The 27620-nt window shown below is 39.7% G+C and overlaps 1 long non-coding RNA gene across 1 annotated transcript in view; it reads right to left on the bottom strand.

Annotated features, from left to right (window-relative positions):
* The window catches only part of LOC132378656 (uncharacterized), a 48304-nt gene extending 22636 nt beyond the window's left edge, over positions 1-25668 (bottom strand). Inside the window, exon 1 of the long non-coding RNA XR_009507144.1 lies at positions 25593-25668. This is a non-coding gene — a long non-coding RNA (uncharacterized LOC132378656). The remainder of the gene's footprint in view (positions 1-25592) is intronic.
* Positions 25669-27620: the final 1952 nt, after the last annotated feature.

Here is a 27620-nt window from a genome sequence, read left to right as displayed (position 1 = left end):
TTGACCATGTGAGTTTCCCCTGGGTGCTCTGGTTTTCTTCCACAGTCCAAAAACGTACTAATTCGTAGGTTAATTGGTCCTTTTAAATTGTCTCATGATTAACCTAGGGTTTAATTGGGGTTGCTGATCAAAGGGCTGGAAAGACCTACTCTGTGCTATACTTCAATAAAATAAAACAACAATTCTCCAGTTTTATCATTGTCGTATAGTCACTTAAAGAGGAAAACCAGCTTTGCAACAGGGACCAATTATAAACTCATCTAACGAATTAAAGAAAGCTAAAAGCAGATTGTTAACTTTATGCTGGAGGTATAATTTCAAGTATTCTCAGATTTTTTAGGACTTGCAGAAGTTTATAAAATAATGAATGGCAAAAAAAGAGTAGCCAGGTTCTTCCAGGAAGTGGGGGAAGAGACTGTCGTGCCTTTGGCAATGATCTTTGTATTTCCACTGGGCACAGGAGTAGTACCTAAAGACTGGTGCGAGGAAAATGTTATTCCTTTGTTTAAGAAATGTATTAGATTTAATCCTGGGAATTACTTACTTTTTATTTTAAGATACAGCATGTAATAAACCCTTTGGACTCTTCAAGCTGTGCTGCTCAGCAATCCCCCAATTTTAACCCTAGCCTAATTACAGGACAATTTACAATGACCAATTAGCCTACAAACCAGAGTGCCTTTGCACAGATGGAGGAAACCAGAGCACCTGGAGGAAAAACACATGGCCATGGGGAGAATGATGCAGCAGTGGAAACTGAAGTACTGTAAAGTGTAGTGCCACATTAATTATAGACTAGTAAGTCTGACATCAATAATCAGCCAACTATTGGAGAGGATTCTTAATAGAGTATTGATGAGCATTTGAAGAAGCATAATATGATTTGGCTTTGTGAGGGGCATATTATGCCTCATGGCCTCAACAAATCCTTCGTGGAAGTGACAAAACAAATTGATGAAGGTAGAGCAGTGAATGTGGAGCATATGGATTTTAGTAAGGTATTTGACAAGGTTCCTTATAGTAGGTTTATTTAGAATGACAGAAGGCATGGGATCCAGGGAAAATTGGCTGCGTGGCTTGCTCACAGAAGGCAGAGTGTAGTAGTAGATACAAAGTACACTGCAGATGCTGTGGTCAAATCAACACGTACAAAAGCTGGATGAACTCAGCAGGTTGGGAAGCATCCGTTGAAATGAGCAGTCAATGTTTCGGGCCGAATTGTTGACTGCTCATTTCAACGGATGCTGCCTGACCTGCTGAGTTCATCCAGCTTTTGTACGTGTAGTAGTAGATGGTGTGTATTCCGTCTGGAAGTCCATGACGGATGAATGACCTGTAATATGCTGTATTGTTCTATGTTCCATTGAAATGGTAGATAGTTAGAATCTTTCTTTTCCAGGTTAGAAATGTGAAATATTCGAGGACATGTATTTAAGGTGAGAGGGAAAGGTTTAAAGGAGATGTGTGGGCCAGTTTTTTTATACAGAGAGTGGTAGGTGCCTGGAATGAGCTGCCAGGCGCAAAAGTGGAAACAGATATGATAGTGTTATTTAAAAGGCTTGTAGGTAGACAGATGGATATATAGAGAATGGAGTGATATGGACCTTGTGTGGGTAAGAAGAGATTCTGTTTAATTTAGCATTGATTATAGTACAGACATTGTGGGCCAAATGGCCTGTCCCTACGCTGTATAATTTTAAGTTCTAAGCAGTGGTAAATTTTCTTCTTCTTCTCCTTTCTGTACATCACATGGGTGTCTGGATTTGTTGATGTTTTCATTGGTTACATACTGTGCCTGGTGCTCCCATTCCGATATGTCAATCCGTGACCTCCTCTACTATCACAATGAGGTCACCCTCGGATTGGAGGAACAACACCTTATATTCCTGATGGCATGAACATCAATTTCTCGAGCTTCGAGTAATGGCTCCTCTGCCTTCATCATTCCCCATTCCCTCTCTGAGTTTATCTCCTTGCCTGCCCATTGCTTCCCATTTGGTGCTTCCCCCCCACCTTTCTTTCTTCCATGACCTTCTGTCCTCTCCTTCAGATTCCCCCTTCTCCAACTCTGTACCTCTTTCACCAATCAACTTCCCAACTCTTTACTTCATCCCTTCCCCTATCACCTTGCGTTTTTCTCTCTCCCTCTCCCCCCCCCCTTTTAAAATCTACTCCTCATCCTTTTCTCTCTAGCCCTGCCATAGTATCTTGGCCCAAAACGACGACTATTCCTTTTTCCACAGATGCTGCCTGGCCTGCTGAGTTCCTCCAGCATTTTGTGTGTGTTGCCTTGAATTCCAGCATCTGCAGAGTTTCTCTTGTTCATTGATATCTACATGGTTTCTCTTACCCCCTCTTGACAAAGTTCAAAGTAAATTTTTTATCAAGGTACACACTGTATATGTCACCACATACTACTTTAAGATTTATTTTCTTGTGGGCATTCTCAGTAGAACAACCACAGAGTCAATGAAAAACTCCTCACATACGAAGACTGACAAACAACCAATGTGCAAAAGAAGATAAACTGTGCAAACACAAAAGAAAACTACTACTAATAGTAAATAATACTGAGAACATGAGTTGTAGAGTCCTTGAAAGTCAGTCAGTAGGTTGTGAATCAGTTTAGAGTTGAGGTGAGCGAAGAGCCTGATAGATGAGGAGTAGTATCTGTTCCTGAACTTAATGGTATGGGACCTAATGCTCTTGTATCTCCTTCCCGTTGGGAAGAGAGCATGGCCTGGATGGTGGGATTCTTTGATAGGGATTCTGGTGGTAGCATACCCTGTAGATGTGCTCTGTGTTGGGGAGGGCTTTGCCTATGATGGACTGGGCTATGACCACCACTTTTTGTAGGTTTCAAGGAGACACAGTCACTTTTGTCTTATTATGAAAGAGCAAAATGGGATTGAGAGCATTTGATTCAGTGTTACAGCCCATTTGCACTATGCAATCATTAACCATCTGCCAAAGTCAGCAAGGAGACGGAAAATAATAAGGGGAAAATCAAGTGTTTCTCTCAATCACCGATCTGAATAAATTGTAATAACCAGTATTTATAACCCAGCAACCCCAGAGAACATTTTGCTTTCTATTCTATAACGCCTTTGCATGTCAGTATCCTCTTCCAAAACATCAGGACTGCTTAAAAAGAAACTAGGGCTAGCAATGAACTCCCACTATGTCTTGATTTCAGTAGTTAAAAAAATTGTATGCTGTCTGAAATGGATTACTAATACTTTTGTATGACAGGACAATGATCAAGTTCACATTCATTCAGGATATTTTAAAGGATGTTCTCCCTTAACTTAAAGGATATTTCATTGGCTCTTAAGTTTCTAGGAAAGATTATCCATGTCAAAATGTTTGCTGCTTTAGGAACTTCGGGATCTTTTTTCTAGAGTTATGATCAAAAAGAATGGAATATGATAAAATATTATGCAACTCTCTAACTGAAGAGGCTGTGACAGTGTTGTATCACTATATCTGAGCAGCTCTCTGCTGCTGATCCAGGAGGGTACATCAGTTTTCAACTCTGCCACAGTCATCCAAGAACAGGCTTGGTTCATCTCACTTTCTGACTACTGTTCCTCAAAATGCTAATTTTCTTTGTAAATCAGCAGAATGCTACTGTCATATTTTGTTTGAAGTGTTCTTGTTGGTTTGAGCTTCAATTATTTTAATTAAGAATAAAGGATTCCAGTTATGAAACATGCTTTGCCAAAAACACTGGGAAATTTTACACTAATTAACTTTTATCAAGAGCATAACCAACTTGTGTTTGTAGTCTGAAATTGAGCTCAGAAAGATGTGGAGAATATTACCATTTTAAATGCAACATTTTTATTGTCAATCACTTTGGTCTGCTGTTTCTAGTTCTGTAACTTCCATTCTTCTGTTTGCATCTTAAAGGCATTCGATATTGCTGGCTCAAAGGATTTAATTCCATTAGTGATGCCATTCATAGATCCAGGTCACTTAACTGTAAACTTGAGGTCATACGTTTCTGCAGAAGATTTAGCTCATTCAAAAAAAGTTTGAAAAGAAAACTATTTTACAGATAATTTACAATTAGTTTACTTAGTAAGAAATGAATTTTGTTTTGATGCTGCTAGTGTGGTATCCCACCTGACACTGCTTTACCCCCATCCCTGAACATGTGGGGGTATAATAGCACGTTGGTTAATTGTACAGTAACAGCAGTTTGTGCAATGCTTTACAGTGACATATATAAAATCAGTCAGGGTACAATTCTCTCTGCTGTCTGTAAGGAACTTGTACATTCCTTCCATCACCACATGGGTTTTCTCTGGGCGTTTCAGTTTCCTGCCATATTCCAAAGAGGCATGAAGAGATGGAGGTACTGGTGGCAATTCCAGGAAGGGGCAAGATGGCCAATGATGGGTAATAAGAAGAGACAATCATAGCAATTGAAACAGCACGGAGATGATGCATCCAGAAGGGATCAGAGAGAAGTTCTGGAAGATAATTGAGTGAGGAGCAGATTGAATTGAGAAGTTGCATAGTGAGATCAAGCAAATTGTAAGGCATTAACAAGTATTTAACCCTAGCCTAATTATGCGTCAATTTATAATGACCAATCAACCTACTAACTGGTATGTCTTTGTCCTGTGGGAGAAACCTGGAGAAAACACGCACATTGCACAAGGAGGGTGTACAGACTCCGTATAGATGATATTAGAATTAAAATATGAACTCTGGCGCCTCAAGCTGTAATAGCTCCACGCTAATTGCAATGCTACCGTGGCACAGGATTGAGTGGTAGACAAACACACTGCATCCAGGGAGTTTTCAACCACACTGAAGATTATGTGCTTCTCCCTGATGAAGGCACTACGTATTAGCCTTTGCTACTGGGATTCACACACAGCTGAACGCAGGGACCTCCTGTGTCTTGTTCACAATATTGTTCACTGCATTCTGCATTCTCCTACTAATGCTGGTTTCATGACATGCAGTGATGTCTTCAGATCTATATTCTGCTACAGAAAGTCCAGCTAGAACTGATTGCAGAATTCAGCAAAGGAATGAAAGTGCAGGAAGCTCAAAACCTGCTTGTGATACATTGAGGAAGAGTTGAGAAATTTGTAGAAATTGTTTTTCCAACTTGACCAGTCCTCCAATATTGTGTTCCAAGCTTTGGTTTGATTAACAATTCAGGCTAAGATATAGTTATTACCCAATTGGTTATAAGTTGCTACACTAGGAAATCTGACCAGATGCTGGAAATTCAAGCAACACACACAAAATGCTGGTAGAACACAGCAGACCAGGCAGCATCTATAGGGAGAAGCACTGTCAACGTTTCAGGCCGAGGCACTTGGTCTGACAAAGGGTCTCGGCCCGAAACGTCGACAGCGCTTCTCCCTGTGGATGCTGCCTGGCCTGCTGCATTCCACCAGCATTTTGTGTGAGTTGCTACACTGATTGGTCTCCACATATCAATGGGCTGTTTGGCCCACGTTGGTCTTGTTCAGTTTATTTCTGGTAGAAAGACGTTTTGCAACACAAGAAACCAGTTTTATATTCTGTTATCTTCTTGCAATTTAAACTGAAACAAAATCTTAACTTTATGTGGTCATTAAAGATGTGGTCATTTATCTGGACTTTATGTGGTCATTTGTATAAGATTCATTGATATCATTAAAGCAGGTTGAATTAATCACTGGCATCTTGCCATAGTATCTGCTCTTTCATAATGTCAGAAATTAACTCATAGAAGATTGCTGCTTCATGCAACTAAACAGTGTTTTCTGTAACTTCTGTTGTTTATTAAGCTCAGACATTGCTGTCAATTTAGGAACAATGCAACATTCCACTATGCAGTCAAGTTTCTATGTCTATCAGTTTTAATTTTCAAGTAATCCTGGGTTTCTATCCTCCAAGAGGACCACAACCTTTTCATTGTTAGGAAGCTTGCATGCCTCAGTGATCTGGAGAGCTACATTGGCTGGAGTCAGGGTTTTATGCTTTGGCTCATTGCAGGGTCATCCAAGCCAAATAGGTCAAAGGGTAGAGGACAGAGTAAGAGTGGTCCACTAGTCCGCCAGGTTCAGGAGTTCAGCTCAGGGCTAAAGCCCTGACTGGTAAAACAAAATTGGTACAGAAACAGCAATAAAGAATCCTTCTCCAACAGAATATGACAGTATTCCCAAGTCTCCATCCAGGCCTTGCAGGACAGGCAGTAGTGAAAACTAGGTGGAAGCTACTGACACAATGAATGAATCCCTGAACACTGCCAGAGATGGAGGACCTTTATTGCTGCCCTAAACGGCAACAGCGTAGCAGGCAGTAAGTAAGTACTAGGTTTCTATGCAAAGCTATTGAAAGGACGAGTAAGTTAAAGGTCAGAGACACTTCTGTTTGTTTGGACATGGAGAGCACACGAGAAATAGTTTTGAGTTGTCAGTGGTAAAGTGATACAGGTTGTTGCCTACCTTTAAGACAACTCCACACATTTATCTAATGATCTCTCTAGTGAAAATTTCAACCTTGCTGATGCCTGCTACTATTCAAAGGAATCCCTTATGTCTTGCAGTTGTGATGTCACCAAGCTGGGTAAGCCACTGAACACAAATCAAAATTTTCAACATATTTTAATACATTTTAAACATTTTACTGTGTCTTAAGCAACAATTGGAACATCTGATTATGGCAATGCTGGAAGCCAGAAGTTGATAAACATTTAAATGTAACTATTATTCTTTATCATTATTACACCGATTATAGAGTCAGTGGCTACTTTAACACGTACCTTCTGTCCCTAATAAAGTGGTCACTGAGTGTGTGTACATGGTCTTCTGCTGCTGTAGCCCATCCACTTCAAGTTTTAATGTGTTGTGCTTTCAGAAATACTGTTCTGCACACTACTGTTATAATGCATGGTTATTTGTGTACTGTTGACTTCCTGTCAGCTTGAACCAGTTTAGCCACTCTCCTCTGAACTATTTCATTAACAAGGCATTTTTACCCACAGAACTGCAGCTCACTGGATATTTAATTTGATTTTTGCACCATTCGCTATAAACCCCAGTGACTGTCGCACGTGAAAATTCAAGGAGATTAGCAGCTTCTGAGATACTCAAAACACCCCATCTGGCACCAACAATCATTTCATGGTCAAGGTCACTTAGATTATGTTTCTACCCCATTCTGGTATTTTGTCTGAACAACAACTAAATCTCTTGACCATGTTCTAATGCTTTTATGCATTGAGTTCCTGCCACATGATTGGCTAATTAGATTTTTGCATAAACAAGGAGGTGTATAATTGTGGCTATTAATGTGTCCTCTGAGCGTATTTTAAACTATTTGTGCAAACAAAGTACTATCCACATTCATAAAATTAGTTATTTAGTTCTAGAGGGGTTGCCAAGGAGTAAGTAGGTCAGTACGCTATTAAATATATTCGCAGAATTCATGCAGGATATGTTACAGTATAATTCATTAGTAAGTAACTGAAATTTAAACCTTTTTTTTGATTCAGTGTAATAGATTACAACATAATACAATAAGACATAGGAGCAGAATTAGGCCATTCGGCCCATTGAGTTTGCCTTGCCATTCTATCATGGCTGATTTATTATCCTTCTCAAATCTTTTCTCCTGCTTTATCCATGTAAGCTTTGACAGCATTACTAACCAAGAACCTATCAACCTCTGCTTCAAATATACCTAAAGACTTTGCCTCAAAGTCATCTGTGGTAATCAATTCCACAGATTCACCGCACGTGCTGACCAAAAAAGTTCCTCCTCGTTGAACTGCCTATGGAGTCACCAATAGCAACTTTGGGATTTCTACATTAAAATACAATTGCATGGAAATACCAACCATTGATAGTGAACCTGCATTAGAACTATGGAGAACAAGTTATTGCTCTCAGAGAAAATATGTCAACATTCAGATCAATGTGGTATGAAGATTTGGGGGTCAGTAACATCAGTAAAATATTCACTTTTGCTCCTTCAAGAATAACAATAAATTCTGTTAGCCTGTCACTATTAACTCCTTCTAGCAGACAAAAGGCAGTCTTTTCACTTTTTTAATACAACTGTAATCTAATATAATGTTCAAGAAAGAAAGGACATAAAAATGTAATTCTTTTGGTGTTATTTTTCCTCAGTTTTTGATCTCCTTTGCTGACATCTAACTTCCTCTGCACACAGCTTGAGTACTTTAGGCTTCTAAGAGCTCTTGAGTGTATATGATTTACAACACAAGCTCAGAATCTAAAGGGAAAAAATCCTGCTCCAATTCTTTTAAGACAAGTCAGTCTGCAAGTCAGAACAACCAGACTTTGACAGATAAGTGAAAAACACATCAAGAACACAGCAGGCCTTTAAGAAGTCATCTCTGAAGAAAGGCCACTATAGTGTGTTCAGTGACTACTCAAAAGGGTCTCAGATATTTGATGTGAAAATAAGCTCACAAAGATTTTCTTTTAGTCATAAGGGATAACACTGGAGAAAACCATGAAAGGTTAGATGTATCCATATAGCTAAATGTCTTGAATTTTCTTTTCTGCCTTTTAATGGTGTTAAAAGAGTCTTGCATGTCACCCCAACGTTGTTTAGAAAGTCCCAAAAACATCTTCTTCGAGAGGTTCACAGCTCAGCATTGTTGGAGTTCCCTGTGCTGTGTCATTCTTCTCCTGACTATTGCTTTGATTGACTGTAAGTGCTCACGGTTACCAGTGCTTGGCCGAGCAGCTGTGATCTTGGCAGCTAGCCCTTAAAGGAGCCCACCGCAATAAGAGAGTTACAGAGACTGTCAGGGAATTCGGCCAGACACCTCTGGCAGGGAGTTGTTAGGGAAATACTTGTAAGGAGTCTATGAATACCTACACTTAAAGGAAGCTCATAGTACTGTCAGGCATCCCTGTCTAAGATACTTACATGTATAAGCTGAAAAAGATGTAGTGGAAGTCTTCCGTCTTTTATTATGGGATTCAACTGACATCCTAGTGCAACAGTGAGCAATCATCAGTGGTCTGCAGCAGAGATTAGCAGAAGCAGCCTGGACTGCCTTTGAAGCTGTGTGATATGACTCTATTTGGACTCACAGGAGTTCAGAAAGCTCTTGCTACAGGTGAGGTACCAGAAAATTGGAGTCTGGGTAATGTTGCTTCTTCGTTCTTTACTTATTAATGTTCTTTCTCCAAAACTTCATTCAACTATAACCTCCAGACAAGTTCAAGTTAATTGTCATCCAACCATGTACACCTACACCGTCAAACTAAACAACGTTCCCCTAAACCAGAGGTCGGCAACCTGCGGCTCCAGAGCCACATGCGGCTCTTTGATCTCTGTGATGCGGCTCCCCGTGGTTTGTTAGCTTTTGAAATGTAATTCGAAATTTGAAGATTATGGTGATCTTGTACAATATGAAAACTTTGCGGAGACACCGTTTCCTGGCACATCCGAACCGGCTCACAATTAGCCACCGTTCCGACTAAGGGAGATAGCCTACGGGGGTTTGTGAGTACGTGTCTTTTGGAGCATCCGCGCCCACGGGGACGGGTTGAGGGAGGCTTTAAAGCAAGGCTGTTTAGTTCGAATAAAGTTACCTTTGACTGCAGTCTTTATTTTAGCGCTGCGTGTAGCACACCGCTACAACGTGTTTTTTATCGCTATTAATATACATCACAACTGCCAATGCCTGACACCCGCCAGTGCGCGCATTCTTTTAATTCTTCGATCCAAGGTAGGCTACCTACGGAGTAACCTTCAACCCAACGTCTTTTTTTCGGAGTTCAAAATGTTTTTGTTGCATGCAGAAATGTAATTTCGTTTTCTCTGCAGGAGTTCATCAATTTCATAAATGCAACACATTATAGTTTGTTTATACATAGCATAAAGGCAAAAAAAACCCGTTGTATGCAGTGTTATTTCATTTTGTGGCTCCCAGTGTTTTCTTTTCTGTGGGAAATGGGTCCATATTGGCTCTTTCAGTGGTAAACGTTGCCGACCCCTGCCCTAAACCAAGGTGTACAACACCGTACGAGAACTCACACACACAATACATCAGAAATAAATGAACAAATTGTGATTGTGACAGCATCGGCCTGTCTTGCAGGACAATGGAGATACAGTGAGTGCTATGGGTCAGTCGATTGTCGGGCTGCAATGCCTGCTGTGGCTCTACAGTACAATTTTGGAGTGGCAGGTCTTGCTGCAGTTTCTGCAAGTGGAAGTTGTGCCAGGTATGGAGGAGCTGATTTCAATACTTCCCTTAGTAGCTGCGCTCTCTGTTTGCTTCCTGCTGCTCTTCTCTCTTCCGCTCGCTCCTCTTTACACCAGCCTTGATGGTCTGTCTACAGCTGCTGCGGTTGGCTTCCATGACTTCCCAGGTTGTTTGGCCAATGTCCCCTGCTTTCATGTCATGCTTACTGGTGTCAATATAATGCAGGGCTGGTCTTCCAGTGGGCTGCGTGCTCTCCACACAGTATGTCTTTGGAGATCCGGACGACCCTCATGTGCCTGACGTAGCCAAGCCAACGCAGGCAACACTGAGTGAGGAGGGGGGACAGGCTTACAATGTATGCTTGTTCTAGAAAGTCCTTGTTTGGGACGTGATCCTGCCATGTGAATCCCAGGATTATTCTGAGGCAGAGGAGGTGGAACGTGTTTAGGTGGGAGTAGGTGGTCCATGTTTCACAGCCATACAGGCATGTACTGAGCACACAGGCCTGGTAGGCCTTCATCTTGGTGTTATTGGTCAGCATGGAGTTCTCCCAGACTCTTACCACCAGGCGAGACATCGTTGTTGCTGCTCTGCTGATTTGCTTGTTGAGTTTAATGCTGAAGGAGAGGTTGCTTGAGATGTTGGAGCCCGGGTTGGTGAACTCATTCACAACATCCAGGGTGTAGTCGCCTATGCAGATGTCTGGTGTGTTGTTGGCATCTTGGTACATGATGTTTGTCTTCCTGAGGCTGATAGCACAAATAAATTAACAAATAATAAGTACCAAAGTACTCAAGTACCAAAAAGTCGTAATATTGTAACCGCCATTCAAAGCGATCACCCAAAAACAACGTTTGGCTCTTATTTATTGATAACTGTCAGTCCTTTACTCACACCCTTCAACTTGCTCCAGAAACAAATATTCATCATCATTATGTGATGTGTCATATAACATTAGGCGATCACGGTCTTCGGCCATGATTGTTCCTGGCAAATCTTTCTTCACAAGTGGTTTGCCATTACCTATTTCCGGGCAGTGTCTTTACAAGATGGGTGACTCCAGCTATTATCAATACTCTTTGGAAATTGCCTGGTGTCAGAGGTTGCATAACCAGGATTTGTGAGATGCACCAGCTCTCATACCACCATCCGCCTTGTGCTTCCATGTCTTCGCATGACCCTGATCATTTGGGGGGGGTGATGCCTAAGCAGGAGTGCCTTACATCTCCTTTGGTAGAGACATATATCCAGCCTGCCACCAAATAAATGATAGAGATTCCTTTATTGGAAGTGGTTAATTTTTTTTTACTGATTCTTCAGTCATCTGTATAGGTTAGTAAAGGTTAGTAAGTTGTGACCATGCTATGTTGGTGCTGGAAGCCAAGCGACACTTGCAGTCTGCCCTCAGTACAATCCTCATAGATCTGATTGACGCAAGCAATGCATTTCCCAATATGTTTGCCGGGCGGCACAGTAATGTCACAGTTAGTGTAACTCTATGACGGCACCAGAGGCCTGAGTTGCTCTCTTTAAGGGGCTTCTACATTCTCTTTGCAATCACATGGGTTTCCTCTGGGTACTCCAATTTCCTTCCACATTCCAAAGATGGATGGGACTGGAGGTTAATTGGTCACGTGGTTGCAACGGTGTGGCATGGGCTCATGGGCCGAAAGAGCCTGTTACCATGCTGTACCCTTAGATAAATAAATAAATATCATCTTCTGTTCCAAAATCATTGTACTATGCAGAAGGATTTCTTTGAAAAATACCTTTAAAGTTGAATATATCTATGCTAGTATAATATACTTCATGTTTTAAATGAGTGTTTTATATATATATTTCATTCTTTAAAAAGTGATGCTTGAGTTCAAAATGCTGTTTCTATGGTTTTACTTTATTTCTTGTACTGCAATAGATTAGTTGCATACTCAGACAAAAAAAAAACTGGTGAACAGAGAGAGGGCAATGATAGGGGATGGAGTGTTTGCTGTAGTTAATTCAAATGGATGCACTGTCTGGAATATGGGTGCTCTCTGGAACCGGAAGGAAGTAGAAAGGGGAAATGATATTGTTGCTTGGCATTTTAGGGGTGGCCAACATCTGCAAATAAAGGGCAATATTCATGTTTAAAAATCATTCAGTTGTAAGTTGGATGTGAAAAATGGTCTGCTCTGTGTTTGGTAAAGAGCCCAAGTTGTACCTTACCTGATGTAGCTCATGGTTGTTGCTGGGCAACGCACGACATTGCTGCAGCACGCACAGGCTTACAATAAGTCATATTAGACCCCTGCTAAACAACTCAAACATCAGAAGAGAACGTATCACTAAACTAACATGGAATATAAACATGTCATGTCAACAGTCATTGAATAATCTGTCTCTATTTTTTAACATAGAAACCTGTTTCCAATTAACACACTAAACTTCAGAAGATTCAAGTTCAGCTGTAGTAACTTTATTTAATCACAGGCAATTCCAAAGAGAGTGCCCTTTTATCACAAGAAAATATTTGTTTTTCTTTTATGCTGCTGTGTCTGTATTTGTGTGATATATTTTCACTGAGCAAATCACATCTATTTATATTTCTTGCAGTACATTTTTTTGCATTTTTCACTTGCCAAGATTTGTAAAATGTGCTCTCCAAAAGTCAGATACTGAACTAAAATCCTTATGTTGTAACGCTGCAAGTTGTTATTTTTGTCAGCATATTCTAAAGATCAGAAGTAAACTCATGCCACATTTTTGTGAATAATCAGGGTAGTATGGTAATGTAGCAGGTAGCATAACTCTGCTACTGCACCAGCGACCTGGTTTCAATTCTGCCGCTGCCTGAAAGAAGTTTGTACATTCTCCCCATAATTGTGTGGGTTTCCTCATGGTGCTCCAGTTTCCTTCCACATTCCAAAGACATATGGGTTAGTAGGCTAATTGGTCACATGGGTGGATCTGGTTAGTGAAGCTTCATTGGGGTGGAAGGACCTGTAACCATGCTGTAAAATAAAAAAAAAGTAAATCCTTACAAAGGTTCAGAATTTGTGGCACAGTTGTGAATCTGTCCTAAAGAAAATGGAAGCATATATTTATCAACCTACTCCACTGAGGAGCAGATTGAAATGCTTTAGTAGGATGCAAAACTAATCTCCATTTTAATTTTTAGTAACTCATTTAGTTTTTCACATATTATTCAACAAATATGGCAACAATCAGTTTTACATCCATATTCCTTTGGTGTTGACAGAAGGCAGCTTTTAAAGGAATATCAATCTCAAACATCTAAGGTGGCAGCAAGCATCAGATAATTAACTGGATTTACAACAAAAGGTGCTAGAAGTTAGTTAAATATTCCTGGAATGCTTTCAAAAGCAACAAATGGTTGTTGATCTTAGTGGCCCATTATGCTGTTGGTGTTTAGGGCAGCAATGAAGGTCCTCCATCTCTGATGGTGTTCAGGGCTTCTTTCATGTCAGTAACTTCCTCTTGATTTTCACTACTGTCAGCCATATCAGCCCCAGGTGGAGTCTTAGGAATACCATCACACTTAGATGTAGGAGGATTCTTCATTGCTGGTTCTGTAACAGTTTTGTTTTACCAGTCAGGATTGTTAGCCTTGAGCTGAAACCCTGAACCTGGAGGACTGGTGGACCGGTGGAACTCTCTTCGTCTGGATTGTACCCTTTAATCTCTTTGGCATGGTTGACCCTACCAAAAGCCAAAGTGTAGAGCCTTGACTCCAATCAACATAGCTCTCTGGGTTACTAAGGCATGCAAGCCTCCAAGCCATGAATAGGTGCTTCTTGGAGGAATTGGTTGTCGATATTGTCTTCAAATCTCTACAAACAGGGAGAAGTGCTAGCCCCTTCTCAAACCCATCTACGAAAGCTTTGGCTCATTCCACGGATATGGGTTTATTTTGTGAATGGTAAGGATCATAAAGATGCCCGGGATTATAGTGTGGTCACTCTTGCTGACAGGAGTTGACTATCATGATGTCTTGTTCATTTCATTTTTGATGTTAACTGGTGCTACCTGAACATCTAGGAATATTTCTGCATTCATATAGGACATGTACATGTTTAAGATGGACATTTAGAAATAAAATTCAACCTAAGTAAGGTTATAGAAGATGCACTTGTGGACTGGTGTCTCATTATGTGCAAAAGTTTTCTTCCTACTGTCTACCTGAAAATTGATCTATTGACATATATTCCACACTGGTAGTAAAATTAATTTTACTCCTAGCTCCACAACTACTTTTAAAATCAGTGCCTAATGTCTCCTGCATCTTCTGACATGATGATCTGAGTTATGGAGATTCTGAATAAACTTTGATCATTTTAAACACTTGGACAGGTACACGGGTAGGAAGGGTTTGGAGGGTTATGCACCAAATGCAGGAAAGTGGGACTTGCTTAGATCGTCAGCATGGACTAATTGTGTTGAAAGGTTTGTTTTCATGCTGTATGATCCCATGACTCTAAGAAAAGCAAGTTTCAAAGTATACAAAAAAAAGACATAAAAATCCTACATTTACTGGAAACCAAAATAATAAAACAGAAAGTGGAAGAAATACAATGGATTCTGGTTAATTAGGATACATCAGGACCAGTACATTTTGACCCTATTGAGTGACTGCCCCAATTACCCAAAGTTTCATGGAAGTAGTTAAAAAGGTATAAAAAAGACAAACTGCCATTTAACTGAGTAACAAATTATGTATTTAAATAAAATACAGAACCAATTAGAACATTTTCAATACTATTATAGTACTATAAAACTGTGCATTATCTGTATTATCTCCTTTTATTTATCAGCAGAGGGATTTATTCAGAGTACACTGCCATGTTCTTTTGATCATCTGTAAATGAACAAAATCATCTAATGCAGATGATTCAAACAATGCATCCTCCAAATCTTCACTTTCATTGTAAGATTCAAGATGATTGTCAATACCTTCAAATTCTTCATTGTACCTAACTTGCTGAAGAAGTGAAATTGTTTCACTTTCACATCCTGCTGTTTCTAGCATCTCCAGGCTTGAATGCTTGAAATGGCAGTGGATAAAACAGTTCTGAATTGTCTTACTGCTTATTTCTCGCCAACTATCGTTGACAAAAATCATTGCTTTTTGAACATAAATATAAGGAACTGATGCTATTTAAAAACTGTTTGCTCTAAGCGTGGTGTAGTGTCTCACAGCTGTGCAAAAGCACAAGATAGACACTAGCTAGAAACATTTGGCAACAGTCTCCTCTCGTAATTAAGTGGCATGGTGTTCCAAATAAACAAAGGGAATCCAGCTATTCTCTTGATTAGATTCAGTTCTTTAAGAGTAATCCCAAATAAGCAGGTGCCCCAATTAACCATCTGATGAAGGCTCTCGCCCCAGAACATTGACTGTTTACTCTTTGCCATGAATGCTGCCTGGCCTGCTGAGTTCCTCCAGCATTTTGTGCACGTTGCTTGGATTTCCAGCATCTGCAGACTTTCTCAGATTTTCTCCAATTAACTGATGGCCCAATTCATCCAGAATCCACTGTACTCAGATAGATAGGCCAGATCTAGGTAGATCTTTGCTAACTGCCTAACACTGGAAGGAGAAGTCAGGGAGGGAAGACTATAAAATAGCTTGGAAGGAACATAAATTAAAATGAAAGTTGATGAAATTTTGAGGCTGTGCCCTCTAGTTCTAGTACTAACATGAACCACTAGGTTCACAGACAATTGTGAGAAGACTTAAATTGTTCCCTACTATGAAAAGATTGGCTCTTGACCTCACAATCTATCTCATTATGATCTTGAACTTTATTGCTTATCTGCATTGCACTTTCCTTTACTGTTACATTTTATTCTGCATTATTGTTTTATGTTGTTCTACTTTAATGCACTGTGCAATGAATTGATCTGTATTTAACAGATAAGCTTTTCACTGCATCTAGGTACTATACATGTGACAATAATAAACCAATTCCAATTTTCCTGTAACCTAATCCTTCATGTGCCCATCAACCTCACCCTGACATCCAGGGTAATTTACAGTGAACAATTAACCCATCCATTGGCACAATCTGGACATACGTGAGGAAATTCCTCTACCTGGGGGAAACCCACGTGCTCACGGAGAGGTCATGCGAACTCTACAGAAGCAGCATGGAGAGTCAAAGTGAAATCCAGGAGTGGGAGGCATCAAAAATCAGCTATTGTGTCAACATGCCTTTTTGATTCTTCTTTCATTGTTATGAAGGATCTGTGCTGGTTGTTTATCTTGCTACACATTAAAACAATGCAAGGTCCAGACAAAGTGGTTAGATACCAAGTGACCTAGTTTTACTTGGTGATTTCCATTTCAGTTGTGAGTGTGTTCACTCAAACCACCACTTGGAACATTTGCTTAGAGCTAAATTAGGACTTCCCCAATTTTAATTGTACTTCCATCACTTGTTGCTGGGAATTAAAATCTCTCCCGATGGATGTGGCCACACCAGCATTAGTTGATGGATTTGAATACAAATAAAATGTGTAACAAAGGTTTCTCGTGACTTTCAAACTTCTGTCATCACATGATCTGAAGACTGGAGGTAATCGGAGAGAAATTGATTTTATATCATTTTCCTGCTGCCTCAGTACAAATTCTATGTGATGGACGATGTTTTTGATGTTTTATTTTCCCACTTGCAGTCTATATTATTAATAGGTATGAATAGTACTGACCCAGGTTAAAACTTAGTTACATTTTACAGGCAGTTTTGAATAATTTCCCTGAACCGATGTAGTTTAAATGTTCCACAAACATGGGAAAATCTGCAGATGATGGAAATCCAAAGCAACACACACAAAAAGCTGGAGGAACTCAGCAAGTTAGGCAGCATCTATGGGAAAGAGACCCTTCATCCAGACTGATGGAGGGTCTCGGCATGAAATGCCAACTGTTCAACCTTCTCCATAGATGCTGCCTGACCTGCTGAATTCCTCCAGCATTTTATATTTTATTTATTTACCCAAGAGACAGAATTTTAGCATAATGTATTTCCAGCTAGGATGGTGTTTGAGAATATCAAATTACACTACATTGGTGGTTGTTGCAGAATACCCAGCCTCTCATGTGTTATCATAATCATAGGAAATAGGTTTAGCTAAGTTTCAGATAAATAATGATCCCTAGTTGTTGATGGTGGAGGATTTAGTGCAGGTAGTTCTACTAACTGTCAAATGTAAGTGGTTAAAGGCTCTCTTATTGTCCCATCTCCCTTTGATAGTGTAATGTCCTGGTTCATATTTTTACTGTTACGCTGTATGCATTTCATTTTTGACAGTTCTGTGAGAGCAGCTTGATTTCAACTTGCTCCATTTCCAGCTTGTATGGGTTATGTTTGAAGTTAAGAGATGAGGAGAAATGTGTGCCATGCAGTTAGGATGGTCAAATTAAGGGGAGGTTTCTCCGGTAAGGGTCACTAAGGTTGGTCTTGGGCTTTTGTTCGTCGTGAGATGAAGAGAGAAGATGCCAGGGAGAACCAGTCATAGCATTAAGTCTGGTGGGAGACTTAACTGTTCGAGGTGGATTGCGAGTGACGTTTGGAAGATGGCATGGGTGTTCACGCTGAGGGAGGGCCCAGTACGTAAGTGACAGAGAAGATCAGGATGAGTGCCAACTTGTGCACATTTGACTGTTTAATTAGAGTGGGCCCTTTTCTTTTTGGTTATTCTTTATTAACCCTTTAGTAAAGCTAAGATTCATAAATATAATTCCCTTAATCATATGCAGTGATTTGTCTGTTATTTCATGGTGTTAATTTGTAACAGGGTAGCGAATTACACAGCATCCACACAAACTAGGGTTTGGGGTGGGAGAGCAACACAATCTCAGGAGTTTGGCGGGGCCGGAAGTTGTCTTTCCCAGACTGACACAGCCAAGGAAACCAGGGGTAATGCCCATAGAGAAAGCAAAACCTGGGTAGCTGCATGAAGCTGAGACCTCAATGAAAAGAGCATGCAAACACTATTTGCAGCAACTTGTCTTCCTCTACAGAACTTAACAGTGAATAGTCAGATGTAACGTTATCCAATCTTTATACAGCAATGGACTTCCTCTGGAAACATTAATTGAAAGCCCACACGTTATATATTCTATTTAATTTGAAACCGTAAACTAAAGTTAACTAACTTGTTAATGGTTTAATGTGCTTTTAATTCATTTTTTTCTAATTCTAGATATTTTTGAGATACATTTAAATAATTTTAGGCATTATTTAAGAATAGTCAAAAAGCCTTTTATAGCACTTGAAATGTGGATAGGTTTCTAAGAGTTGAATCTCCTGAGGCCTACTTGTCTGCCTCTTGGGAGTGGGGGGTAAAATTATTTAGTCCTCCACCTTTAGAGAAATGGGTGGGTAGGGACCACAAGCAATAGGTTCAGAGGCTTGGATGCCGCACTACAAATATTCTGTTACTTTAAACATCTTAATTTATGTTTAGTGCAGTTCTGATCCAGTTTAGCAGGCATCTTGTGATACAAATGGTATCAACAAAACATGAGATCAGTTTGAGGTTAAGCACACACAATGAAGTTAATAATAAATCCTAATTTACTTCAGCCAGCGCTCAACTGAAGCAAATAATCACAGAAAACTATTTCAAGTATGAAACCAAAATTCCTCTTCATCCCCAAAGTCAAGGGAAGAAAATCTGTCACTTATCAATCAAACTTCTTAAAAATGCCAAGCTCCTAATCTGTTCTGTATGTTATCAATAGCTATACTCAGAGTATTCAATGTTTTGATTTTCATCTAGCTCCTTTTCAAGGAGTTAGTGGAAGTGATGTATCCTAATATAGTTTAATATCTCCCAATTTGCTCTCCTCAATCCATCCTTTAGGATCTGTGCAAATGAAATTTGAGAACACAATGCTTGAATGTTTCTTACATGTACAATTCTGGAAATGTTATTGGATAAAGTTTGTGTGGTTAAAGATGTAACTAAATGATTATCTCAAGCTAAAATTTAAGATGTCGATAACTAATGGGCTACTAAAGATCTGATTGTACAATGTTTTAAGCCTGCGCCTCAGCAGGAGACAACGTTGTACTCCGACTGCTGTTGAACTGTAGCACATCAAATAATTGTAGCAACTTTTCTGTTTTCTGTTTCTGTCTGAATTGCTTGTGAACCAATAACACTATTGGCTCTCCATTTCAACAGCATAATCCTGAATTTCACTGCAATTTTAGTATCTCACTTGAGTACAAACTTTATTTTTCTAATCCTTTTTATTTTGCTTTTACTATAATTCTCTTATCATTGCAGTCAGTTGATAAAAGTATCTAATCATACAGAAGTTAAAAAAGTAGAATTCACGTGTTTTAACTCCGAAAGGATTTTGGAGATGGCTTAATCATAGTCATCTTCAAGAAAGGATCTGATCTTGGTCAGATGGAGGTCGCTCTCTGTTGTCATCACTAAAACCCTCCTCACTTGCCTGCTCCAGGTATCTGAAGAACTCACCCCCAAAATGCAGTGCGCATTCCATCTATTAAAGGGGAGGAGGACAGCAATGAATATCATCTTCACCTAACAAAAGCCTTTGACTCTCTCAAATGAAGGGAGCTGTGAAAAGCTTTCCTCAAACATAGGTGTCTGTAGAGTTCATTTTCTTTCTACATCTGCTATACGATGACATGCATCCCAAGCACACAACAGATTTGTGAAGCAATGCCTTGTCATCACATCAAGCTATCTTCCTCACCGCAGTGTTGCACAGCACCTCCAACAAGATGGTTGCCAGAGTGTCATTAAACCACAGGATGAGTGGGAAATTCTCATCCTATATGGGAGGGAAGGCATAGATTGATTTTAGAGTAGACTAAAAGATTAGCACAACAATGGGGGCCAAAGGGCCTGTATAAGGACTATAAGGACTATAACACTATAAGGACATGTAAGAGACATTTATGTGAGAATGGGCTTTATTGTTAACAGCAACAAGCAGTCCTATATCAATGTGCCTCCATTGTAGAAAACAGTAATATGAAAATTAAGGCCAGTGGTAAGACCCTGAAAATACACAATCACTTTTTCTTCCTCAGGAGCCACCTTTCAGGAAAGTCAGACATAGAGGATAAAACTCAGCATTACCTCCCCTGCATCAGTGCAGCTTTTTACTCCCTAATTGAAGATCAGGTCCTCAAACGTGCCATAAAGTTCATGGTCTACCAGGTAGTTATAATTACTGACCTCCTGTCTGAATCTGAGACATTGTCACCAACAGAAGGTATCTCAAAATACCACAGAATTTCCACCAAAACTGTCCCCACAAATTAATGTCAGCATCTTCCCCCAGGACACTCAGCAAGCTCCAATGAGCTGTCTTAAATAAATTAAGCGTCCAATGCCAAACTCTTAATACAGATGCTCTGAGCTTTTTCACAGCAAAATATTAACAGGAGGACAGAAAAAAAATCAAATTAAAGATGTTTTCAGATTTTTTTGGAGAAGTCTGCTTATGAAATCACTGAACTATGACCTCTAAATGAAGCGGAAGTCTATGGAGTAACACTGAGAAACTTGAATCTCCTCACTAGAAGAAATACTGATGGCCTGTAAACTAGTAGAAGTATGACAAGTCAAATGTTACCTACCCTCTCCATCAAACCACTTACAGAGTTTGTGGATCTCAAATCAGCCTCGTTAACCACACCATGCCCCACAGAACGGCAGTATTTCTCCATCATTATCCTTTCAGAAGACATAAATGCCTCTCTCCCTGCAATGTCAAGACTCTCATCCTTAGTATCATAGTAGGGAAAAGGGGAAGGGAGAGAGGAGAGAGCTGGTATCACCAGAGAGACATTCTGAAATGATCAATAAACCAATTGTTTAGAATCAAATAACCATGCCTGTTGTCTCAGGGCTGGGTGTGTTTGCACCTGCGCCACTTGCCATCCCGGCACTTCTCTGCCACCTTTCCTGTGGTGCTCCACCCTTGCTGCTCCCAATATTCTTTGCTCCCTCCAGATTTACAAACTCGCTCTCCACCCCGTATGTAAATCACTAATTAGTGACCTACATACAGGGTATACCTTGTTGTTTTCCTACATCTCTTATTATTATGAAAGAGCAGAGCCTATAAATCTCAGGTACAGAATTAGTGAATTGTAAAAGAGGACTCCAAACATCCACCACCATGCCCAAGGATATAAGAATATTGACCATATTTCCTTCCAAGTCATACAATCAATCTGACTTAAAATATATTTATATTCCTTAGGTCCAAACTATGATACTTCTTACAAATCGAACTGCAGAGTACCCTTACTAGAAGGACAGCTACAATTTAAGAAGGTAGCAGCAATTGCTGCATTTGCCAGTGATGAATAGATCCTGAAACTGAGCTAAATAAAGACTTTTTTTGTCATTCTTGGCTGTTCTCTATTTGGACACAATGTTTAGTCTCTTAAAATCTAAAGATTTTGGCCTAGAAAATATTTTTTGATTGTCCATTCTCATACTATTTTCAGTGTAACATGTTTGAAATCTATTCTATTTCCACACAGTAAGATGATTTTCTGAGAATTTCTGGGTCAAGTTGGACGACTGCAATTACTCAAACAAGGCTGTTGAATGATTGTTAGTAAGTGACTGTCACATGATTCCTGTGTCAATTGCACATGGGATGCCATCACTTCCTACACAAAAAATTAGACCAAATTGTCCTGTGAGTGACAAACACTGGCAATCTTCAGGTAACTAGCTCTTTACAATCCAGTGAAAGCTGAGAACATCACCTCCTTTGGCCTCCCACATCCCAGCTTTTAGGATCAGCTTTGTATTACCCAACACTGTGGCTGACTGAGACCCGTAAATACCCACTCAACCAGGACATATTATCTCTCAAACTCTGAGATTTAAAAGAGTTGTGGAGGTGTGGAATGCACTGCCTCGGAAGACGGTGGAGGCCAATTCTCTGGATGCTTTCAAGAAAGAGCTGGATAGATATCTGATGGATAGGGGAATCAAAGGATATGAGGACAAGGCAGGGACTGGGTATTGATAGTGAATGATCAGCCATGATCTCAGAATGGTGGTGCAGACTCGAGGGGCCGAATGGTCTACTTCTGCACCTATTGTCTATTGTCTATTGTCTATTACCTGAACATCACCATATACATCATGGAACCTGTGTCGATGGTCAATACATTTCTCTTTCCAATAACCCTAATGCCACACCAACTCATTTACCGTAGTTTCCAGCACGACTTCAGGCCCCGATTGGGTCTACGTTCTCCTGCCTTTGACACTTGTATTCATTGACACCCTTACTAATCAAGAACCTTTGCTTTAAATATACTCAATGATTTAGCCTCTATGCCCATCCACACAAATGAATTCCACATATTCGCCAAACTCTGGCCAAAGAAATTCCTCCTCATCTCTGCTCTGAAAGGAACCATGCTTGTATTCTTAGAGTGCACACTCTCTGACCACATCCATTCTATCTAAGCCTTTCAATACTTAATAGGATGCCAATAGATTCCACCTCTCCACCCCCAATATCCAGAGCCATTAATTGCTACTCATACATCAATTCTTTCATTTCTTCCTCTGCACCCTCTCCAATGCCAGCACATCCTTTCTTAGATAAGGGACCCAAAGTCTATGGAATTTTCTTTAGTACTTCTCAATATTGCAAATAAAGGTGAGAATTTTGAAGAGAGTTAGGCAAATGGAGCAAAAAAGTTTGGTTTCAAGAAGCAACTGACATACAAGCAATGAATATCATAAAGATCATAACTCTATCCTAGAGTGTCTACAATATAGCTGCTGGACTTTAGGCAATTCCATACTTCACAATAAACTACCTAAATCATCTAAATCAGTCATTTAAAATAATCTCTGCATGTTGATTTATGCCCACACAGTATCTTTCCCTCTCTATATATGTCTCAAAGTATAAATTCACTTGGGAAATGTGCCCAAATACTTTCCAAAAATGAATAGCAATGAAGATTATAAAACAGCATACAACTTTAAATCAGTTTAATATTTAAACCATTGTTTTTTTTTAATTTTCTTTACTAAGTAAGGTGACTATGACCATGTAACAGCCCAACGTGAAAAGGTCAGGAAGGACAGAAAGCCAATAGAACTATTGCGTTATTGTTGTTGTTGAGTACCTGCCAAACCACATGTAATCCACTACTTACTGTACTGAAAATTAAATGTGTTTAATGCCACAATGATTCACTACCTAGACAAGATGACTTCAATAGTGGGTGGTAGGCACACAGTTAGAATGCATACTGCAGACATAAACTCGTTTAGACTAGTATATTTCCCAGTATTTCCTAATTACATTTTTAGATATATGTTCCAATTATCCTTATTACATTAGAACAGGTTATGGTAACACTGGTGATAGGAATAGATGATGCTTTTCTGGGGTGTGAAGGGAACTTCCACATTTCATAGGAAATGTTTAGCTTTTTCTGTCACACGGGGAGCTATTTTTCCACAAGCTAGACTGCAACTTACAATGTTTTCTCAAATTCAAACATACTGCAATGTGACTATTATTCATTATAAACCGTAAAAGAAAAACATAAGGCATAATCAACAAAATGACATGTGCATCTGGTCACCCAGACAATCAAATGAAAGGTTTTTGACAAGACTGATACAAATTTCTGCATTTTGGAAGTATCTTAAATTTGGAATAATGAGCTGATTGCAAGAGATACTCTGATTCAGTACAAAACTCCATATAGTGTTGGTTTCTATAGTTACTACCTGTAAATAAAGTGGTTTTACATTGCAAGTTAAAACTGTAATTACATTATTCACTTAGTGATATGTTTGAAAACAACAATGGTATGTCGCCTCAAATTGAAGCAGCAGCATGTCATTACTTTGCTATTGCTTTGAAATCATATACTATACATAATACATAGAACATAATTTTGAGTAGTAGTAGTTTCAATTGTTAAATATTTACAATTACCAGAACTGGAAGAAAATAATTTTAAGTAGAAATATTAGAGAACATTATTGTTGATGGAAAGTGCTTGCTTTGGAAAGTGAAGTTCATGTTCTGTCTTCTGTACCAAATTTTGGTCACAATAAAAACACTGTTGATTATTGTTGAAATGTAAGAGGTTCAGCTGTAAGCTGGATTAATGAATAGAGTGAGAATGAAGCACAAAGCAATAAGTAAGCATTTTTTTTAACCTAGCATATATTTGCTTGTCTACATTAAAACAGTGCAAATTATTGAGGCTAATGTAGCAACAATAATACGGCCCTATTTAAATTAATTTCTCTGTGTGATGTGCATTAACATCCACTGTCATTCCTGTGGATAACTAAGTATCTGTATAGTTGGCGTAAGTCCCAAAATCTCTGAAACTGTGTTCCTAAATCATACTTTTTCTAATTTTCCTCTCTTCTGGTAATGTGCTTCCCAGGACCTGCATATTTGATGAAGTTTTTTTGTCCTGTCCTGATATGTCTTTCTGTGGTTCGATGCCAGGTTTCACCAAATCAAGTCTCAAGCACTTGTAAAGATATTTTAAGACACTAATGATGTTATTTTATGCAAGTTACCTTTTTGCAATACTGATTAGGACAGTAAAAATGTTAACCATTTGTAGTATTGCTTGCTTTCCAAAAGCTTAATAAAACCATGAAGTATTGCTTGGGTTAAGTAAGTGAGATATATTTTTAAAAGGATAGTCAACAGCTACACTATTTTCCTCATTTTACAATCAGTTCTTTTAGTTTGACCTTTACTGAACAAATACATATGCTAAATACAAGAAATTCTACAGATATGAGAAATGCAAAGCAACAATTAATCTGCTCAATAAACAGTCAACAATTTGGGCTGAGTCCCTTCTTCAGGACAGAGAGGGAAGGAAGGAGATGCCTGAATTAAAAAGTAGAGGGAGGAGAAGAGGCTAGCTAGAAAGTGATAGGTGAAGCCAGGTGGGTGGGAAAGATCTAGGGCTGGAGAGGAAGGAATCTGATAGGAGAGGAGAGTGGACAATAGGAGAAAGGGAAGGATCAGAGGGACCCAGGGGGAAATAATCAGCAGGTGAGAAGGTCAGAGTGAGGAATAGAGGAAGTAGTGGTGGTGGTGGGGAGGTGGATTTTGTTCACTGGAAAAAGAAATCGAAGTTCATACCATCAGGCTGGAAGGTACCCAAACAGAATATAAGTTGTTGCTCCTCCATCCTGAGGGTGGCCTCATCTTGACACAAGAGGAGGCCATGGATTGACATATTGTTCTATTCCACTGCAAAGTATCATCAGTCTAGTGTTTTGTTCTTACCAATATTAATTAGTCAATAAGCATCAATTACAAATTCTTGACAGCTAATTTTAGTTATTTATATAATTTTACCCAGTGCATGGTTGAGCAATCTCATTCAGTCAGCATATAGATTCAGTGCTTTCAGTCTTTGTTTCTTTGAATCTCGAATTGGTGAATTAGTAGCTTTCAATTATTATTGTTTCATTACCTACAGTAGTTTTTTTGGCTCTGCTACTCAACTGAAGTTGTTGATTTATGAAAATGTGATTTACACTCTCAGCTGGGGATTCTGATTGGGTCAGAAAGATCATTCTTACATTAACCCAGCACGTGACTGTGCTGCAACACACAGCTCGAACCACATTTTCAAGTTCGCCGATGACTCAATCGTGGTGGGTCTCATCAGCAATAACGACCATTCAGCTTACAGAGAGGAGGTGCAGCGGCTAATGGACTGTGCAGAGCCAACAACTTGTCTCTTAATGTGAACAAAACAAAAGAGATGGTTGTTGACTTCAGAAGGGCACAGAGTGACTACTCCCCACTGAACATCGACAGCTCCTAGGTAGAGATCGTTAAGAACACCAATTTTCTTAGTGTTCACCTGGCAGAGAATCTCACTTGGTCCCTCAACACCAGCTCCATAGCAAAGAAAACCCAGCAGTGTCTCTACTTTCTGCGAAGGCTGAGTAAAGTCCATCTCCCACCCCCTATTCTCAACACATTCTGCAGGGGTTGTATTGAGAGCATCCTGGGCAGCTGCATCACTGCCTGGTTCGGAAATTGCACCATCTTGGATCGCAAGGCCCTGCAGCCGATAGTGAGGTCAGTTGAGAAGATCAACAGGGTCTCTCTTTCCACCATTACGGACATTTACACTACACACTGCAACCCCAAAGCAAACAGCATTATGAAGGACCCCACACACCCGTCATACAAACTCTTCTCCCTCCTGCCATCTGGGAAAAGGCACCAAAGCATTTGGGCTCTCACGACCAGACTATGTAACAGTTTCTTCCCCCAAGCCATCAGACTCCTCAATACCCAGAGTCTGAACTGACACCAACTTACTGCCCTCTAGCATGCCTATTGTCTTGTTTATTATTTATTGTAATGCCTGCACTGTTTTGTGCACTTTATGCAGTCCTGGGTAGGTCTGTAGTCTAGTGTAGTTTTTTTTTCTGTGTTGTTTTTACGTAGTTCAGTCTAGTTTTTGTACTGTTTCATTTAGCACCATGGTCCTGAAAAATGTCTCATTTTTACTGTGTTCTGTACCAGCAGTTATGCTCAAAATGACAATAAAAAGTGACTTGACTTGACACAGGCCAGTGGCCCAAATGACTACGATCCACATGATAACTTTTCTGTAAGTATAATTCTGATATCCTCCAAAAAAGATATATTGCCCAAAGAAGTTTCAATGGAATTGTCAGTGTTTGTTCAATCCTGGTAATTCCAAATAATGGCTGATATTTTGCTAAGAGGTTCTTGGTTCTGTATGTTACTCAACACCAATGTGTGTTGGTGGGGAGGGGTGTAAGATTTTGCAATGTTCTTGCTGCCAGTAGAGTCACCAATCAGTCCCACAACACGGTAACTGTCCTTTCTGGCCAACTAGCCTGCATTACCCAATTACACCAATGAGATCAATTAAGCTAAGTTTTTGGGATGTTGGGGGAAACCCAGAGCACCCAGAGGAAAGCCGTGTGTTCACCTGGAGAACACATAAGCTCCTTAAAGACAGTGGCAGAACTGAACCCGGGTTGATGGTGCTGTAATAGAGTTATGTCAGTCTCTATCATGGCACCCTTAAACCACAGATATAAACATCAGAGTCACTGAGTTCCATTGTTTCTGGGAAAAAAGTATAAAAATATGCATTAAAAGAGGAAAAATAAAACATTGGCCAGATCTTCACATGGTACAAATCTGGGCTGGAGCAGGAGTTCTGTTTATTGAGTATGTTCCCTGAAGGGACCAGTCACAGAGATACTGGGATTCAGATCCCCAGTGTCATTGCCTTTGTCAGCTGTGAAGGAAAGGCTTATAAAAACAGAATGAAATAAGTATGTATTTAGCTTTTTGACCCTTCTCCGCCATTCAATACAATCATGGCTG

Source organism: Hypanus sabinus, chromosome 20, assembly GCF_030144855.1.
Source record: "Hypanus sabinus isolate sHypSab1 chromosome 20, sHypSab1.hap1, whole genome shotgun sequence".
In the NCBI taxonomy this organism is placed as follows: Eukaryota; Metazoa; Chordata; class Chondrichthyes; order Myliobatiformes; family Dasyatidae; genus Hypanus; species Hypanus sabinus.
This window is presented reverse-complemented; position numbering and strand designations above follow the sequence as displayed.